Below are 21,435 nucleotides of genomic sequence, written 5' to 3'. Positions count from 1 at the left end.
TAACTATTGTTTGGCAAATTTCGATGATTCAAAGTGGAAACAGGCTCTTTAATATTGATTGTCTTTAATATTGTGAAAATTTATCAATGCCACCATTCCATTATATATATATGATATAATCCGAAAATCTGTTCTTGGGTAGTCCAAGGAATAAGGAATATATAAGCTTACTTATATTTTTTTAATGAGATACGTTGTGGCGCAAAAATTAAACTAAAAACCATTCAAATTATGTGAAAAGTCCACCCAGCTTCGCAGTTAACGCTAAGGACATTCAAACGACAATTTCGAACTTATGAAAAAGAACTGCCACGCGTTTTGATATAAGATAATTCCTAATACCACAATTGCGTAACTGAAGAGACCCGTTAATTCCTCGTTATGATCAGAAAAACTATATTTTTTGCGTAACGGATGCAATAGACAATGCAGCTAACCGGCGTAAAAACCGCTACTGTAATCTAACCCTTTTGCATTAACGACCTGAAATGTGTATATCTTGCAGTATAGTTTATTCAAGATGTGAACATTTTTCGTTAGTTAAATATGCAAGCGATGCAATTGGCCAGCCAACATTTGATCTCCGATCCGCCAGAGACGTCTCGAATTAAGAGTTTAAAAAATATGACACTTTGTCACATCGACAGACGATCGAGCAGATAAGAAACAATCATACGCATCGAGAGCAGACGATACTGACAACCAGACCGAGACCGAGAACAAACAACAACAAACATAAAAGACCTCAGCGGATCACCCAGAAGACATCACTTCTCCATCAGTTTCTAAAACAACACTATCTACGATATATGTATAAATAGACAATATTTCGTTGTAGTAAATCGTATAAAATGCTACTAGCTTTATGGCGTCTATTTCGGATGCAAAGTACGCCCCTGTGGCCATAAAACCTCTAAACTAAAACGCGAAAATTATGAAGCTCAAATCATTGTTTATATGTGTGCTCAACTTAATATAATTCTGCAGAAGATATTATTAACAAAGATAATATAACTTAATCTACATATGTAATTTAACATCTAATTTGATTTTAAATATTATTCTTTAATACTTTTGCTTTAAAGAATAAGCAGAAATTATTTTTAAAAGCAAAATAATATGATATATTGAACATATTAAAATAATTACTAATCTATCTGGAAACTTTAGATTAAAAGAAGCAACTGAAAATATAAAAAGCAATTTATTATGTATTGAAATTACCATAAATAACTCGAAATATTTTTAATAAGCTCCATTACTTAATTTAAGAAGAGTTTATATCACTAGGTATGTCTTAGATACATATATATTTATTATTATTTTTTTTAGCATCCATAATATTTGAAAAAGCTAGTTAAATTTAATCTAAGGATATTAAGCAAAACTATACTTAATATAAATCAAAAATCTGATCTTCTAGATATAATGAAAAAATATTAATCTAATTTTTTTGACTTTGACTATGTTAATAATTTTTTTTAAATATTTACAAATGGAACTTTTAAAAACTCTTTGAGACTAAATGCATTAGGTTATAAAATAGTTAAAGTATTGCAAACGAGTGTTGGGATTACATTTGATTATAAATATATTATATATATTCGCAAAAAAACAACTTTATACTTTGTTACCTCAAAAAAATAATTTCAGTACCACATAAAATCGTTGCTAAAAAAATATTTGCAAAAAACTTGCTAAAAGAGTCTCAATTAACTAATTGATTCGTTTTGATTGTTTTTATTCTAGTCGGTAAAACGAACGTTTTGAGTATCTAATGGGACTGATTCATTAAACGGTATCTATTGACAGTTTCAAAGCACTGTATTAAAAACGTAAGTGCGTATCTTATTTTTGCCCTTATTTACATAATGACGTTACGCAGATGCACATTACACATTAACAAAAAGTTTGGTTACGGTCCGACTGGTCAACATTGGTAAAATGCTGGTGCAGATGATGTGGGATAATGCACATATTTTCTATGTATATAAGCCATTACCTGTTGGGTAATGTTGGCCATAATTTAAAATTAATAAATAACGCTTTCGTACTTAATGACTTCAAACTTAGTCAAAATTTCCCAGCTGAAACTTAACTAATTAATTACTATTTTCATAACAAATTATTGGCATTTGTCAAAGGATCGAAAAATGGAAGATACGTTAGGCTTTATAAGCCAAAACAATACTGAAAAAGTTCAGATGAACTTGCACAAAGCGGAGCTACGCTGAAGCAACCGAGACGACCCCAAGAAGACCTAGACAGGCAGATTATTTTTACTGTACGAACAGACACATATATATATTAATTATTTCAATAATTATAGAACCCAATTAAAACACTATACTGTGATTTTTAGATAAAATAATAAATGTAATTAATATACAAATATAAGTGTCTTATATTGTGTACAAAAATATTTAAAAGGTCTGAAAAATATGTCTATAGAATTTACTAAAAATACTTAAAAACACAGCCTTGCTTATTTCTTAACAAAACATTTTGTGATCCTTATAAAATCTTTATTGCTATCAGCTTTCTTTTTAATAAATTTGTACACTTTTTGATATTGATAAGCAAGTATCAAAATAAGTATATGAATTCTTTCTTTCCCTTATTTTTTATTATCAACTATATTTTGCATTTAAAATCTATTGCTAAAGCAGAAACAAGTTAGTGTTGAATATGAATCATGTAACTGCTAGTAAAAGAGAGACTTTTTGAATAACGTATTTTTGTAACGAGTTCATATCTGATAACGAATGGCCTGTCATTATTTTTTTTATTATGAATTAAATGTTTTCGTAAATATCCTTAACTTCTTTATAATAGAAATACTTTAGGATCAGACTTTTAGTTGAGCAATTCAAAATACTTGCTACAATTGAAGCTGGTCAACTCACGCAGAAACTAATTTAAAAGTATTGTTTTTTATTAACTTTGTCTCTTTACTTTTGGAATATCTTTGCATTATGTTACGAAGAGTTTGTATATTAACCTGTTCAAACAAAACAACAAACTCAAAGGTTAAAATTTCGCCAAAGATTAAATCTGCGCTCCCATAGCAAAAGTTTCGCATCATTGACGTTTTTGTCTATTGGCAGGAAATACGATAAGTTTCCAAAATTACATTATAATACGCCCCTTCATCATCGCCGGAAACGAAGTTAAAGCGATATAAATAAATCTCTGAGCAAAAATAAAGTCGTTTATATTTTCCTCATTGATCATTTATCTCCGCCTTGTATGACTTAACGTTATTCCGTTTTTTCCCCGTCTCTCCATTCTGCTCCAGCCCCTTTCCAAAACGCCCAACATTCAGTTTTTCAAAGACAGAGCGCTCCGAAGGCATTTGTCCGGAAGTCTCGGGAAATGATACACTAGATTTTCCAACGGTGCGATCACACGGAACATGCGAAAAAATTGTACTATATAGGAACACGAGTCATAGTGACTTACGCATTTTCCGCGATGTATTGCTCTCCTCTCCCACTTTCCATGTATATTCAATTCGTGCGGATGAGAGAACATTCCGGCTCACTTTTTTCTTGCTTGCCAAACACGTGATACGATATTGGAAAATATCATTTATGCATGACGTCGACCGAGAAGGACTTGCCCCTTTTTGGCATGACGCAAAAAAGACTATGCCAGATCAGGGGTGAAAGAGCTAGGAGGTAATTGATGAGGTCGAATGATTGACTGCGACCCGCGTTTGTCAATCGGATGGATACACGGTGGGTAAAAAACACGATCGATGTTTCAATATTACAAAACAATTTAGCGATAGCTAAAATATACCTAACCCTAATAGCCATTCTAGAATATAGAACTCATTCGAAGAATAGTGTCATGTCATGTCAATTTTATAATCTCAATTGCAAGTAGAATTTTTATTGAGCTTGTGTAAAACTCAACTGGTTAAAGAGATTTACAATAAAAACTTCGGAATTAAGTTATCGAGATAGTGAAAATTCTTTCTACATTTCAATAGTATTGATGCTAAGTTAATAGGAACGCGTTTCACACTGATAACACATCATTGAGTTGCATCCTTTATTTAACATTACAATCATTCAAAGCCAAATATTCTTTTAAGTTAGAAAATCCAGATCTCATTTCCCAGTATTTGAGGAACGCTTTTAATACAACAATTAATGTATTTGCCATCAACTTTTTTTCATATCAAGTTACGTAATAAATGTATATATTCTAAATACAAAGACAAACGACCTTTAATTAAACGATTCTAATCGATCGAGCACGTATAACAAAATGGTCGTTAATCATTCCAAAAACAAGCTTTTTCACAAAGCGTTTCAATTTGCGACAATTATTGCCTCGGTTAAGATGTAGTACTATAACAAGGAGAGATCCCCTATCAGGACAATGCCATTTATCATCGGCTCTTGTCATAACAAGAAAGTGAGATACATAAATTACGCCTGGATATTTTCCTTGGGGATATTTACGGTCAACGCTTCATCAAGTGGCTGCGCGGAAACGGTCACACATAAACTCGGTTAAATTTAACTGCACAAAAAAGCGCACGTCTTCCACTCGGCGATAAACGGCACGGAAAAATCGGTGAAAAATCATAAACCGAAAGTGCACTCCTCTCATATGAAAGGGGATTTAATCTTTGCTTCTTCGGTGGCTTCGTCGTTCAAATCGGAGGTTTTATTTTTATTTTTACAAAAATGTCGCAGGAGAAAGAAACAAACGGATCATTACGATGAAATTTCCGCCGGCAGACAATGTTTACGTTTTGGGGGCGTCAAAAATGTACGTCTTGACGTTTCTCACTTTTGGTTGTCATCTCGCTTTTGGCACGTATGACAGGATGTTGTAGAAAATTGCGCTGAAAAGCGCGTGAGAGACGTAGCAAAATTGTTTGGAATTTTGCTACAAAGGCATTACGTATTAATAACAAAGAGCTACAATACCACGTGTTATATAAATAACAAATATTACACACAGCCTAATAAACGATCAATGTATAATATATAATTTATTATTATTATTATTAACTAATGACTTATAAATAGTTGTACAAAAGTTTCTTGACTACATACGCAGTACAATTAAATAAGAGTTACTAGCTCCTAATTTATCCCAAAATATGACAATGAATTTACAATAACTAATTTCACGTATTTAAACGGAATAGTACCTAAATATGGTATGATCTCACCCAGGGTTTTTATGGTCATGTAACGCAGTGGAACGGTGTTTCGGCACCTTTTTTACGATATTTTTACTGTTTCAAAAGCAATTGTTACGGAGTACACGTGCGTAGCGATTGACAATCTGCGGAACATTTTATCTCCTCATTTTCACGTATATATGACGTCATTAATTTTATTTTCTTTATTTTTACGTATAAAAGTTTAACCCAAAAAAATGAAAGAAAATTTTGTTTACTTCTCAACCGCCGTCTCAGAAACGGCGACAGAAAATATAAAAAATATTGGTGCAAGTTAATGCTCCTGAATCATCTGAAGCTGATCATTGAGGAGCAAGGTCGAACCCAAAATATTTTTTCGGATTGCTAGTCATTAGATCAAAAACAATTTTTGGTCAAAAAATAAATGGTTGAACATACTCAAAATGAATCTTGCAGAAATGTTGGAACTTTTGGAAATGAAATGATAATTCTCAAAGAGTGGGCCAACAATGTAATCACATATTCTGGGAAAGATAAGAAACTACAATTTAGCTCACTTTTCACAAAAAACACCCCCCCCCCACCACCACCCCAAATGACGTTCATATTAAAAAAATGTATAGCAATATTACGACTTACAATAAGTTAGAATCGAATAAAGCACATCCAAACCAAATTTTGATCAATAGGAGAACGCAAAAAACAATTATCCCTTCTCAGAAGTCAAAAATCCACGTCAAAAGCAATAAAATCGTGTCGTAATTATAAATACTTATATTAAAGAACTCAGGAGGTGCCGAAGGAATGACATATAAATAATTGTTTTATAAAAAAGATTGATAGCTCATAGACAATGAGACTCAATTCTTCAACAAGAAAATGGTAAGTATTTATTATAAATAATACTGTATTAGCTTGTTTTTTATTTAGTTGAAAAATATGTGCAAAATATGTACATATATATAAAACGAAGAATATGTTTAAAATTATATGTACGAAAAAAGCAAATGTTATACATCGAATATCTATATATATAAAGTTACCATTTATTTCAGTATTGTTTTGATAATATAAAATTGTTTTTATTTTGTACTACTTTAAATGGAAATTATTTCTCAGAAGGTTTTTATTCAATCTAGTGATTTTATCATATTTATGTTTAGTTTGATATAATAATAATATTTTTAATTGTAATGAACGCAAATTTATTTATAATTGTTTACACATATCTACATTTGTAAATAAAGTCAAGATATATTCGTGTAAGATATTTATATATAATATTACTTCAGATAAACTAAAATTTTATTATATATGTATATTAACTAAGTTCAACAGTGACTGATCAAAGCATATTTATGTCTAATAAAATATATATGTTATTATTTATAGAAAAACTACGTGTATTTCTTTAAAATTAACATTATATAAATCTTCATAAAAAATTGGCAATTAATTAAACAAAATATATTTAAGCCTAAAACTGCAGTTCTACTTGAATAAAACTTACCAGCAGGTTAGTTTTGTTTATATGGTTAATAAATACATTTTAATAGTACCAATATAGATAGCATAACTTTACTAAAATACGGATGAGAGACATAAACAATAAGCACTGAACTTTTGAGTGAAAATTTTATTGAAAGAAAATATAATATTTGGAAGTGTAGATATAACAATTGATTGTTTTAGTTGGGCCCGACATGCATGGACGACTGGAAACCTGCAAAGCGGTTAATTAATGCCTGTCGAAATTTAGAGATGGAGGATAATCTTAAATGATGATTATTTTGATTCAATATCTCTAAATACTAAATTAGGAAGCAAACCTTAGAATAAGTTTTGAAATTATATTGAATTCAACTGTGAAAATAGGACATATTAAAAAAATATAATGCTTACTCAACTAAATAAATACATGTACATTAATGTCAACTCACTAGTAATTTACTGTTGCAACACAAAGCATTAAACCTATACGTTACAATGGGGTAAACACAATCAAAAACTTTAGACTGAAACAGACTGAAATCCATAAAAAGTCCATAAATCATTTAACATATATTTTTTTATTTATAACCTTAAAATAAAAATACGTTGCTATGCACAACCCAGCTTGATTTTATGTTAATTATTTATCACAATATTTCAGTGAAGTTAAAAAAAATCTAGAAAATTCTAATCTATGAAGATCAATACCGACACAATTGAAATTGTAAAACACTAAGATTTGTATAAGATTTAAACCTAAGTTTTTCAGCTATTAGTTACTGTAAAATACCACTCGTGTACCATGCTTTCAAAGAGTGAAAAATAATGTTTGAGAATGAGACAATAAGCATCTTCAAAAAAAATTTAATTATATATTTAATGTAGTACTATTTTTTAATTTCTGACTTATTTTCTTTGATACAAACGAATAGTAAAGTTTTTAAGTTTTTATTAATAGAACTAATTTTTAAAAAAAGGCAATTGGCACAAAAACGATAATGCTGCCAAAATAATTATTATCTTAATTGTATCTTATTTTGCTATATTTGCTTTACCTAGTAATATTTTATTATCTTAACAGCTTAAAGTCAGTTAAAAGTTAATTATAATTAAGTACACATGACAGCAAGGCACCGAAAGCTATCTACATATAAATGTGTAATATATTCCATTTTAATTTTTCAGAGCTTTCGGCTGTCGAGAATTAACCCAAACCCTTTAATAACATCCAATGTTTATTGCACCACCTAGTCATTTATTTATATATTTTTGAAAGCACATAACGAAATAACTGTATAAATAAATATATTTCTATCAATAGTGCTATAACATAGAACTCATTGCAATTAATATAAATCAGACTAGTTCATCTGAGTACTATACAATATTTTTTTATCGCATATGTATTTTATGCGCGATTTAACAATTAAATTACAGATTCACTAAGATTATATATCGTATTATGTTTAAAACCACTATTGCGACAAATGGCATAATCGAATTCGTACACGCGTACTTAGACCGCAAGCTGAATAAATAATTTCTGAATCGAATTATCCGTGGAGCTATTTAACTATGGCTTCCCTGTGAACTTCGAACGAGTTCAGCAAACTTGGTAGTTATCTTTGCGTATTTTTGCATGAGAGTCGAATGCGGTGAATACCAAATAAGATTTGTATCGGACACCCAGTAACGGTTCGGCGACAAAGGCGTACATGTAAAAAAAACAGGCGTCGAATGAAGATAAGTTTCGAGTGACGTTATTGAATTCCTTCGAACCCTAGATGGAAGATCGGGGCTTAGACTGGAAACGAAAACATAAATTGCAACAAAAGAGTATCCTTTATCTGTCGATTTATTGTGACACATGTGACACTTACGACGTTTGTCTGGGATATATAAAAAATATGCAGATATTTCAATGATCTTATAGCTATAAGAATACTGGAAGTAAAGAGGACACAAAATATCAGAAATCATATTTTTATTGAATATGGTTTAAATCAATAAAAGCAACAGTTTAATCCGTCTGTAATAAACCAGAGCCTTTTTAATGTGGTATGTGGATTGTGTGTGACTTTTCCATCAGGCTTTACAGACCGATAATGGGAAGTTTATAAGGCATCTCACATAGAGATGGCTTTATATTATAGATACGACATCAGCGTCGTACGCTAATTTTTAGCTGCAAGTTTAATAGATCGTGTTTTAAAGTAAGCTTTTTATTATAAAAGATGCGTTTGTTACTAATCGCGAATACCATTATAATTAATTCGGACACTTACACACCTTCGTGTCTATATATGCACATATTGATACACACACATTAAATAATATTTAATTATCACAGCTTTATTTAATATTATTTTCCTTCTCCCACTCAAACTTATTTAGTATAATTTCTAACATAGGTAACTTTGAATTGAAATTGAATCGTTAGCGATCTCAATGACGTATTTATCATCGCATACATACCCAACAGCAATTAGTGTATATTTTAAGTCCAGTGCCCATAAATGAGTTGTACAGAACTAAGCTCCATTAAGTGGTACTTAAATGGATCCTTTACAAACGCAACAAATTCATAAATACAAATACAAACACGTTCGTACATACAAATTGCGACTTCAGCGATGGTAAACTAACTCAAATATGATATTAACGGCTACCACTCCTAGACAGCTTTGCCCAGTTGAATAAATAACAGCGTCCGTTTGAGAGAAAACAACTTTAGGGCCAGATTCTGGTTTGCGAATGCGTTATGAATGCATCGAACCTTGTACTACTTTCTAAGCTCATAATTTAATTAGGAAATGTAACGCTTCCTTGTGCGCTGTTTATTCGATACATTATCGTTATTTTACTATTTTATTTTTTTACAGTGGCATGCTAATGCGCTTTACTGTGCAGTGCCGTATTTAATAGGATTAGTATGCAATTATGAAATAATTGAAGGTATGTCGTGCGTGACTATCGTGCAAGTGCACGAATGCTCAATGAATCATATTTTACTTTTGAAATATTGCATCTGTATGAAAAATAAAAATATTTATTGAATGTATATTATGAATAGAACTAAATAGCTTGAATTGAATACCTTTCATATTTCTATATCTATGTAAATAATATCATATTTTTCAGAATAATGTAATATTTATGAATAAAATCTTGAAAGAACTTACAAATACATATTTTTAACACCCATTAGATTACCATACTTAAAATCAGTATCCACTAAAAATCATCTACAAATTATGATGTCAAATTAATAGCAGAAGTCTACACTATTTTTCTCGAATAAATTAAATATGTAAATTATTTGTTCTAAAGAAAATAAAACCTAATAATTACTAACCTTGCTTCCTAACCAATAAATTGGAGCTGCGTCTGATATAAAAGTCATTCCTCACTAACTTATTCTTAAGTATACTTAGCATATGAAAATACTTAAATATACTTAGCATAGTTGACGCAACACATTGTTGACAATAAAGCTCACATGAACAAAAACCAAATGAATGTTTTCAGTAGCAGAAATAATAAAAAAATTTAGTGCTTAACATTTTTTTTAATTTTTATTTGTTGAAATTAAAATATGTTTGTATAAATCTGTATTTAATATGATATTTTAACTGTATATTTTGATTTTTGATAATTTTACAAAAAATGGTATCGTTTGCTATTTGATATTCGAATAGTTAAAATTATTTAAAAAGAAATGGTGCATATGAGATAAGTTAGTCAAAAAAAAACGTTTTTGTACCTCTTTTATTACTGAATTTTTACTAATGAGATATTTAGCCAATTTGTTATTTTTTTAGTAGTTTCAATAAATCAATCATAATTATATATAATTATAAGATTTTTACTTTTATCATGTCAAGTTAATGCATTTAGGTTAGGTCTAGGTTTTGATAGCAAATAGATATTTTTTTAAGATTTTTTTATTAAGACCCCAGTTCTTGCTAAGTGCCATCACTAAAAGAATACAGGGCTTGACCAGAAACTAATAATACTTTCTAGTTGAAGTAAGCTATCATAATTGTCCTCGATTTGGAATTTTAAAACTGTAAATATATATTATATATGCAAAAATAGTCTAAAAATACTATATTTGCCAACTCCTCTCTGATTTAAACCTTCAAACTCCTTAACAAAAATAATTCAATTGAAATAAAAAAATGGACATTTTTATTTAACAAAATACATATAAAATATTTTGCTATAAATATTAAATAATAATATTAATTTAGTGAATTGCATTATCTCTAGAAGGTTTTGTTTTAATTTATGATAAGAGTATAATATATTGTACATATAAAAATTTAAGTTCTTTAGATAATACTAATGAATAGTTAAAGTAAAGAAATTACGGTGAAAATATATCTTTAATTTATTCTAATTACTGCACTAATCATTTTTTACTATTTACTGCACTAATCATTTTTTAATTTGCATAATTGTTTATTATAGGCGGTTTCATGTTTATTTTACAGGTAACAGTGACGCGTATATATATTTTTCATTTTGTTTAAATATATTTATAAATAAGCAACATACTTAAAACTGAAAATATTATAATATACTTTGTATGGAGATATGAAGATTGTATCGCGACACTTATCGGTTAAAAGTGGGAGACGAGGACGAAACATTTTTTGTATTACGATGTTGGGCCCATCTATTGTTGTAAATATTTACTATTTGGAGCAGCAATATATTTTATCACTAAAGAAAATTTGAATATAACACACCCTTTTACATTTTCAATTTTTTATTTTAAGAAGGTTTTGAATTTACATCTATATGGCTTACTAACCAAAGCCACTTAAAATAATCTCCTTTCAAATTATTTTACTAAGAGAGTTAATCTAAAATTAAAATTATTTAAGTTTTTTACGGATTAAGAATTTAATACATTGGATAAATAATAAATTTGTTTCTTTATATTCTTATTTTTTAATTACTTAATCATCAAAAATCACACATAACTTTACATCTATAAAAAATTAAATATTAGAATAAAATACTTAATTATCAATAAAATCACAAAAATTAAAATTTTGGCAAAAAGATTTTAGCTACAATATAGATTTTTTTCTTTAAAATTCAGCATTTTTAATCTAAAACCTAAAATATGCCATATGGCATTTTATATTATATTTAATCAACAAATTTCAACTATAAATATTTTTTACAGGAATATAAAAACAGTACCTTTCAAGGAATAAAACACAGTTGCTATAAAGATTACTGTATTTTATCTTTAAGGTTAGGATACACACAGTATTTTGAAAACAATGGAAAAGAGATATTGTGATCAAACAATTGAGTTAATAATAAGAAATACTTTACGGACCACCTAATAGCATATCACATAAGTACCGCTACAAAACTACTCTTTACTTGGAAAGGATGCGCGATAGACAATCCGTTCTACTTAGTACATAAGACTTGTGTTCTTATACCATTTATTATCGATTTGGTTACCGATCGCACATTCCGTTCTCTTTAAAGACGTAAACACATTTCGTGGGTGTGTATAAGGAGCAATAAAATTGTTCCGAAGGCATCCTCATCTGCAATTCAACAGAGCTGTCTCGAATCAGCATTTTAAAAAATGTGACACAGAAGACGATCGTGGAAAGATGCCACTCCAAAGATAAAGTATTTTGTTAATATGAATAATATTATTAGCATATTAAAAATATACTTCAATTATCGCAGTTATGTTTCAAGAGAAAGTGAAATAAAATAACGCAAAGACAGATTTCAATATAAAGTAAAGGGCAGCGTAGCAATGCAGTTATCTGCAATTCTATTCTTGCAAAAGCACTCAATGCAACACAGTACATCGCTAATTGATAATCACCTCATCTACTAACTAGCGTATACACGAAAACTTAAGAACTACTTGAGATTCCCCGAAGCAAAGCGACTTGCGTAACAGGTGAACGCTTCACCTGTTCGCCGTTACAAATTCATCTACGTAGCACTTGTCTTGTTTGCGGCTTACGTCGTATGCTTTTCACGGATTTATCTCACACATATATCTCTCTCACACATTCATAAATAAGAGTCGTGATATACACAATATTTCCAAGCATCTATCGCGAGACAAATCAAGGTTTCAAAAACAAAAAAGATTGACACGCGAACAGTCCATTCACTCAATTAATCACACTCGTAAATCTGGCTGTTCTGAAATTAAAATATAATATAAACACTTCCTTGAGATTATTAAAACATAACATATTTAATCGACCGTAAAAGTTACCATTAATCTTATTATAACATTTTAGTTATGCGAAATATGGTTCAAGGCGTTTCAAAATTTAACAAATTTAACAAGAATCGTTTTTTATTGCGATCGATTATGCTATTACCAAACAATTTATTAATGCTGCATACCATACAACACCTACTTATATATTGTAATATGTTTATGGGTGTGTACATTTTTTTGCGTTATGAATATACAGAAATAACAATACGTCTCGAGATATTTATCTCGAATTTGTTGCGTAACTCGAATTGACGATACGTAGTACAAAAACGTAGGTGAAATTCATTGCAACACCTGTCAAACCATATAGCGTCTCATCTCGATAATTATTATACAAGGCCTCCAAATTGTAAATGTTAATTACAAACCAACGATAAAAGAAGCATAAAATATTTTTTTATCATTTATGGTGCGTAGGAATTTACGCGCAAAAAATATACGACTTCAAAACGTACGAGAAAAGTTTTCACTTTATTCCTTTTTTCTTTTTTAATTTAGAGGAAAAGCTTCTCGCTTTATTGCCTCATATCGTATGTTTCAAATAGTAATAATAAAAAGCTATAAAAAACCAAAATTATTTCAAAATGGATTTAATATATAAATTTAATTATTTGCCTCTTCAATATAAGAAATATTTGCTTGCCTTTTAATCTATATAATATATTTAATTTTGATGTTTTATATTTGACCGTAATATAATGCAATTTTTATTTGATAAAATAATATATAGTTATTTAGAAAGTGCTCTATTAAAATAATTTTTTGTTAGATTTTTTCGTTGTTCTCCATTATTTTTTATAACTACAAGTTTTGTGATTCAAAATCACAACATCGCTTGAGGCAGAGTACTTAAAATTTCTAACTAAAGTGTTTAAATATATCCCTTAAATACGTAAATAGCTAAAAAAAACACCTAATTTTAATGACAAAACTCAGACAGAAATAGGTAATACTAAAACCAAAAACAATAATGATGTTCTAAAAAAACACATAAAATTAATTAAATATAACAGATTTCTTTCATTGTACAATATTTGCATATACTTTATTTAATCAGTATACCGTTGTTTTTGACTCAGATTTGAGCACATTGTGAGTAACATCAATAGGCAATTTAATAGTAAAACAAGTTATTTTAAGTAGTTCCCTAACTTTTTCAGCTCTTAGCGCCTTTGATAAATGTATGTTTTCTTAATGTGTCCTATTTCAAATTATAACTACACTCTATTTGCGTTAACACAGTCAGTTTAAAAGCTATCCATATCATCTTTATTCATAATTTAGAAAGAGATGGTAATTTTGGGTTTACGCCCCAAATTTATAGATTTTTTTTTATAAATGTGTTCAAAAAATAAACCAGAGTAATTATAAGTATATCGAACTTATATCCGTATCGTGTGCTTTAGAGCTAAAAGTTAGAGGGTAAACCCAAACCTGCCATCACTTTTTAAATTATAAATAATGATGAAATGAATAACTCTCAAACTGACTATGTTAACGCAAATGGAGTATTGTGCATTTTGCGAAATAAAAAATAATTAAAGGGTGGGATAAAAACATTTTTAAAAGCTTTTGCAAAAATTTAGGTACTAAATGAGCTACTGGTTTGAATGACATTGTTTATCTGAGAAGTCAATTCTATGTTTGAAGTCAGTTTTCAAGAAAAACCTGCATAGAACAACTACTGAAAAAACTTGGAACGATCCAAAAAAATAAATATATTTTTATAAAAATAGCAAAAAAAATATTAGCTGAAAATTTTTTAACAAATTTTATTCTGAAATGAATTTGCCTGAAATGTGTCACATTTGATTATTGTAAAAATATACGCAAATCAAGTTAAGGCTTAGTTAGTAAAAAATATGGAACTTGAAAAATATGAAATGTAAGGTGTTTAACACTACTGATTATTCATTAGCAAATACTTTGTGCAATACATCTCAATCTATCATGTATTATTGAACCAGTTGTGTCAGCAATAAACTTTTAATTGTAAACACGTCGTTAGTTAGAAAATATTTTTTATCAAAAAAGGAACATAAATATCCTTACTTGATCTACAATCAGCAGTTTGATAGCCCAGTCACAATAATCTTTTATTGAGATTTTTTGCACTCAGGGTAGCAATTGATATTTTTATAAAATAAAAACAATAAAAAAATCACCCTAAGTTATAATTGATGAATACTAAGTAGCTTTAAAAATCATTCCTTGCTGCTAAATAAATTAATTTAACTTAACTGTAAAACAGCTATTTTGTATGTTTGATGGGAGTGCAAAGGTATTTTGCATTACGAAACTCTTCATTATGGCCAACCAATAACAGCAATGCGCTTGATAGTTGACCATAAAATGTAAGAAATATCTGCAGTTTTTTAACACAAGAATGCGCGTCTCCAAGTCATTAAATTGTCTTTATAAAATTAAGAAACTTGGCTAGAAGATTTTATCTTATATACCTTATTCCCAATACCTTGTTCCTACTATAATTTAGTTCGATTGACTGAACACTTGCTAGACAGAAAAAAATGCAAAATGCAGACGATGTGAAAAGGAGGCTATCGGAATATATTAAATCAAAGCCAATGTTATGTTTATGGAATAAAATAATTAACTAAGAGGTAGAAAAATGTTGAATCATTAAAGCATTAAAAAATTTACATTCATTTAAAATTTTAAAAAAGTATTTTTCTGTTTAATTCAAATTTATCTATCCATTTAAAAGAAAGTTTGCCAATCCCTAAACTAGTAGAATAACGTTTACCAAATCAATGTAGAAAGCAATTAAATACAACTATATATATATTAAAGTATCTTACCTTGTAATAAGAGATAGCAATTGATGAAATAGATTGATGATTGTGAAATAACGCTCACCTGTAATAAAATAAAAAAGATTATTAGTACATATCGAACAGATTTTGATGTAAAAATATTTGAGTCAGTTAGCACATTTATATCTATATACAAAATATTTGCAAAATATATCAATGTATAAATAAATATACATTCCATTACAATGATGCAATAGAAGAAATTTTCATAAATTCAATTAGTTGCCAGTTGACTTATTTATTGCCGTTTAAAAGCGGCTAAAAAGTGTAAAATTTCACAATGAATCCATTATTTAATCTACACATAATCGCCACATTAACGTTTACCCACAATTTATTATACCACATTACATAAAACATACTATTTCCGCTCTCGTGTCCATAATGTGTGACGACTCGCGTTCTTTTTCTCCTTCATAATAATTCGTATGCCATTTATAATACGTACGTTTGCGTAAATCGACAAGCCATATTTTTTTACACCTCACAATGTTGAACCACATTACCATAACACACTGGCATAATTTATGTCTTATAAATAAAATATAATAGACGCTATAAACCCAGATTCTTTGCGCTATTGCGACTCGAATTCTAAAGAGGCCGTGCTCGCGCGGTATCATACCTTTTTATGTATGTTAAGTGTACTTATTTTTTAAATAAATCAAAACACTACCTTATATATGCGCATACTGTAAGATACGACTTGAAATTGTTTAACTTTTCTCTGAAACCTGTTTTTTTTTTATTCTATACTTCTATGTATATACATGGCTGAGATTTATGTAATGAAGAAATAATTAACAGATCACGAACTGAGCCATTATATACAAATTTTTCAACATTTATTATAGACAATAAAAAAAAACAGTTAACCTTGAAACGCTTTCGAAATTTATTAGTTTTAAACCATTGCTTAAAAATGGTATTTTTAACATGCGGCTTTATGAGGGTCTAATCAATAACAATTCATTAAACGAGGGATATTAAGAGAGTCAAAATTCAAGGCTGACGAAATTAGAAGTAAATTTTAACACTAGGGGCCTACCTGACGTGGCAAAGATTACATCTTCAGTATGTTTAAATTGACACGTTTATTATAAGGAACACAACAAACTACAATAAAAAAATCATCGACCACTTTATTTTGTTTATATATTTTTTTGTTTTTTTATTCAAATTCAAAAAATAAAATAATAACTTTAATATGTGTTTTTCTATTGATTAAGTTTATTCACAATCATAAAAAAATACATAAAGATTATTAAGTTATAATAAAAATATAGTAAGCACAAGGTGATTCATACTAGACTTACGATGTTTAAATATAAATATATTTAAGTCAATCGCTAAAAATCTCAAGAAATATTCTATGTACCTTTATATTTCTTTTTTGAATATTTCTTATAATATGTAAATTAGGCTGGCCCTTATCTTATTAATGCAAAAATTCGTTTTGAGACACCTGGACGTCCCAAGTGACATATTGCCATTGTTTTAGATAAAGTTTTTTATTAATCAGAAAACCGGGTTATATTAATAATAAAATGATTTTTGTCACAAAGATAATGAATAAAACTCTGCGGTGACTATTTTTTAAGTAAGCTGCAATGGTTATTTTTTATATGTATACCTGCAACCGCGTTTACATACTATCGATACTCACAACATGCCAGGCCCATGTGGAGAATAATTTATAAAAAGATGCACCTTAAAAAACGCACCTGCACCTTAAATTATGGAACAACAAATGTTTGGCCTATTAATAAGACTTTGTAATAAAAATAACCTTGACATTTAATTGAACTTGACGTGCTTATTTTGCTATTTGTTCTTCTTCAGGATAACGTTTTTATTGAGACCGCGTTGGAATAATTTTAAGTCGTCAGTAACTTCGTTTAACAATTCTGTTTTTGACACAATTATGATTGCTTCTTGTTTTATACCAAAATTGTCACTTGAAAAAGTACCAGATACCAACTTCTTCATCAATCTCTCTAATAGTGATTAGGCGATTCTTAAGCACAAAGTATCCATTTATTCACATTTTTATTGGTAGGTTTTTAGAATCGTTTTTACTATTATATTTAGATATTTCCAACATTTGCACTATTTCACTGCTCATCATTATATTATATTTGTAACTCAAAAATTAATTCAAATTCTTTTACGAATACGGAAATCGCAGAGCGTGACCAAATGCATTGTCAACACCTGTCTGTCAAACACAATCTATGCGCTGGCGTAATACAATAATGACTAGTATTTGTTTGCCACACATCGTATAAGTCTGAAAAACTATTTTCTTACTTCGTGTGCTAATATATTATGACGTTAGAGCTCCACACGATTATTGCCTTTTAAAGAAGCTGTACCATATAAAAATAAATTGCAAATAACACCATTATGGAAGGATCTGAAAGACTAGACATTTGCATATTATATCCATCCACGCACTATCCTCAGCGCTTCTAAACCGTTACAGCAATCCATAGATGCAAATGCATCTCTAGAGGCCATGCCGCCTCCACTCTGGAGGCATTGTTTGCGCAAAAACGCCACCGCTCGCTGGATCCATGCCACCTGCGGTCCTGTTGGGTGACGTAACACCAATGCCACAGAGGAATGCAGATGAATTACCAGCAGCAGCAACAGCAGTCGCAACAACAACACCACCTCTCAAAGTGTGTTGGGCAACATCTTAGGTGTAGGTAATAGACGCGGTCGGTATGCGGGCTCAATTACCGCATGGTTATTCACACCTGACGGGATTTCTTCAATGGATATTTCGCGCGACGCAGCACAGTGATTCGATACTCGAAACCACTAACGAGCTGGGTCTATCTAATGGAAATTTATCGATTGCGTAATTCTGATTGGTCTGTATAAATAAAAATAGTATAGAATGTACCTATGCAAGTAAAAAAACAACACTCTAGTAGGTTTAACGGTACTAAAAATCATTTACTACACTAATCTTCACAAAGCATATTTTAAAATTAATCCCATACAAATTTTGCATAAGCATGCTGAAAAAGTACAGATTATGCTCGCGCGCATGCTTCCTGATTAATATTACCCACTTTTAACAATATATATTAAAGTTTGTAATAAATCAGAAAGGTGTAAAGTGTGCAGGGATGCATTTAACTAGCGAATATCAAAAGAAAGAAACATAAAATGTGCAAATTGCAATGGAAACCACCTAGCAAATTCTAAAGGTTGTCTGGTATATAAGCAAATCCAACAAAAACAGCATCCACAACTTCGAACAAAACAAATACAAATAGAACCAATACAAATACAAAGGAGTCGACCGAGAACAAACTAACTTATGCAAAGAAAGTTAAAAATGACGCTACACAACCGAACGAAATTTTAGAAGAGCACAATGACTTATCCGAAATAAAAAATGATGAGAGAGCTAATGCAACAAATGAGTACTATGCTCAAACTAGTAACAGTAGTTGCTAAAATTGCAAAATTACCGTCTTACTACATATTGCCATTTGGAATGCCAACGGCTTATCACAAAATACACAAGAAATATTTTTTTTCGAACACAAAATAGACCGAAACTTATTTTTAAATACCTTGATACTGCGTTTATTCTACGAGACACTCAGACAGAAATGCACACGGCCAACAGCAATAGTTAAGAACAATATTTAACATTATGAAGAAGAAAAAATTCAAGAAAAATACTTTCAAGCGACTTGCATTCAATTTCAAAAAACTTACTTATTGTCACGCAAAGTACAATATTAAAAAATAAAACTACATATTAACAAAAAAAGTGGCAACAATTTGAATTACCAAGCGACAAAGCAAAATTCAATAAGGCCGTTAAAGAATTCAAGGCTCTATTAGAAAGACTTAAAAAAACTTTAAGAACTTTTCGGTCTCAAAAAGTAACGACTACACTATGAAAAGCTATAAAAACTAAAGCAACCCATAGCATACTCATCGCTAATTAGAAAAGCAAACAATAAATGGGCAAGAAGTGATAAGGAATAGGCTGATACCTTTGCAGCTCATATTTTGATGGGTTTTTTTTATCAAAGCAAGTCGCTATCAAGAAACGAAATATTAAGAAACTCTTAAATATAACTTAAGCCGATCAATGGTTTATTTATTATAAATAGTCAAGGTAAAAACACTTTTAATTCACGTAATTGCAGAGGATGAATTAAAAATAAAATAAAACCTTAAACAATTAGGATAAAATAAAAATAAAAATAGCAAGAAAATGCTTATACAATAGAAACGAATAAAATATATATTACCATAATACTTCAAGAAAACGTTTAAAAATTAGTTTTTAATGATTTCTCATTTTTGGACTTCAAAGCCCATAGGAAATTTATTATCGATGCTCGCAAAAAACTGAAAGGGGTGATAAGAAAATAACCTTGATAATCATACCTACTAAAACAGCAGATCAATACAATCCTGTGTCTTAACACGTACCGTTGCATCCCTCCCGTCGAACAACCAATCACTAGACAAAAATGGATATACAATCTTATTGTCCACTGACTTATGAAAATAAACAGACTGTAGTAATTGTGTTGTTTCTCTATTTAAAAATGATATATAAATAATAAAAAGGTAGCTGATTTTTATTTTCAACGGTCTAAAGAGAATTTTTTACATACATATTCGAAATAAATTTGCGATACTTAAAATAATGAGAAACTACAGTCCGTCCAAGATATGAACGCTCATCGTCACAGTATTGGCGAGAAAAAAAGATAGGGTGACCATTTGAAATTATATGTACAATTAATTTTAACTTTTTTACTTTAATTTGTTGAGGAAAGTGTAAAATATCACTTTCTTACTTATTTTGTTTATTTATATACATATTTGACGCAAAAACATGATAGCAGTTTTGGAATCACTCTTTGGAATATCTGTTTAATATGATATTTTTTAAAATACCAATAGAATATTACAGGAATTGTTTAATTGATTACCAAATTACACAACATGACAATAATTTATAATAAAAATATAACACATTATAATTTTTAATTCAATTTTCAACGTACTTAAAACAGTACTAATTTTATATTGGTAACATTCTCCTATCGGGGTAAGCAAATTCTCGTAACACTGCATATGTATGCATGCATGCGTACACGCACCCTTATTTCCATCACAACAATGATGAGCGTTAACATCTTGGATGGGCTATACGTACATAGATTTTTATAACAAGATTTTATTATATGCTAAAAATTAAATTTTTAAGTAATTTTAAAATAAAGTTAATTTTAAAAAGTACAAAAATAACTCTTTTTATTTTTGATTGTCTAAAGAGAATAGTATTAGTAGTTAGTAGTTGATGATTTTTGCGATAAAAAATATATTTAAAAATATTTAAACTATATAGATCATTACAACAAGAAAAATTAAGTTAAAACATATACTAGGATATATAATTTTAAAATAATTAAATATATATATATATATATATAAATATGTAACAGATTTTTGGTTGTGGATAGTAAAAGTATAAAATCGTGAGTTCATGATTTTTGCAATGACAAAAATATTGGTAAGCTCTGCCTACATAGATCAAAAAGATCTACAAAATGTAATTTTAAAATATTTTAATCAATATATGTACTAGATATTGTTACCATTAC

The 21,435-nt window shown here is 29.3% G+C and overlaps 1 protein-coding gene across 3 annotated transcripts in view; it reads right to left on the bottom strand.

Annotated features, from left to right (window-relative positions):
* IRSp53 (Insulin receptor substrate 53 kDa) overlaps positions 1-21,435 on the bottom strand; it is a 319,080-nt gene that overhangs the window by 219,372 nt on the left and 78,273 nt on the right. For 2 of the 3 annotated variants that reach the window (XM_088202038.1, XM_088202039.1), the window contains exon 1: positions 15,767-15,819. The exons of the other annotated variant lie outside the window; for it this stretch is intronic. The gene's annotated coding sequence lies outside the window, so the exon portion shown is untranslated. Of the gene's footprint in view, positions 1-15,766; positions 15,820-21,435 lie in introns of those variants that run through there. 3 annotated transcript variants of the gene reach the window in all.

The sequence above is a fragment of the Plectrocnemia conspersa genome, unplaced genomic scaffold (genome assembly GCF_051122295.1).
Source record: "Plectrocnemia conspersa isolate PC_06_02 unplaced genomic scaffold, ASM5112229v1 ptg000013l, whole genome shotgun sequence".
NCBI lineage: Eukaryota > Metazoa > Arthropoda > Insecta > Trichoptera > Polycentropodidae > Plectrocnemia > Plectrocnemia conspersa.
This window is presented reverse-complemented; position numbering and strand designations above follow the sequence as displayed.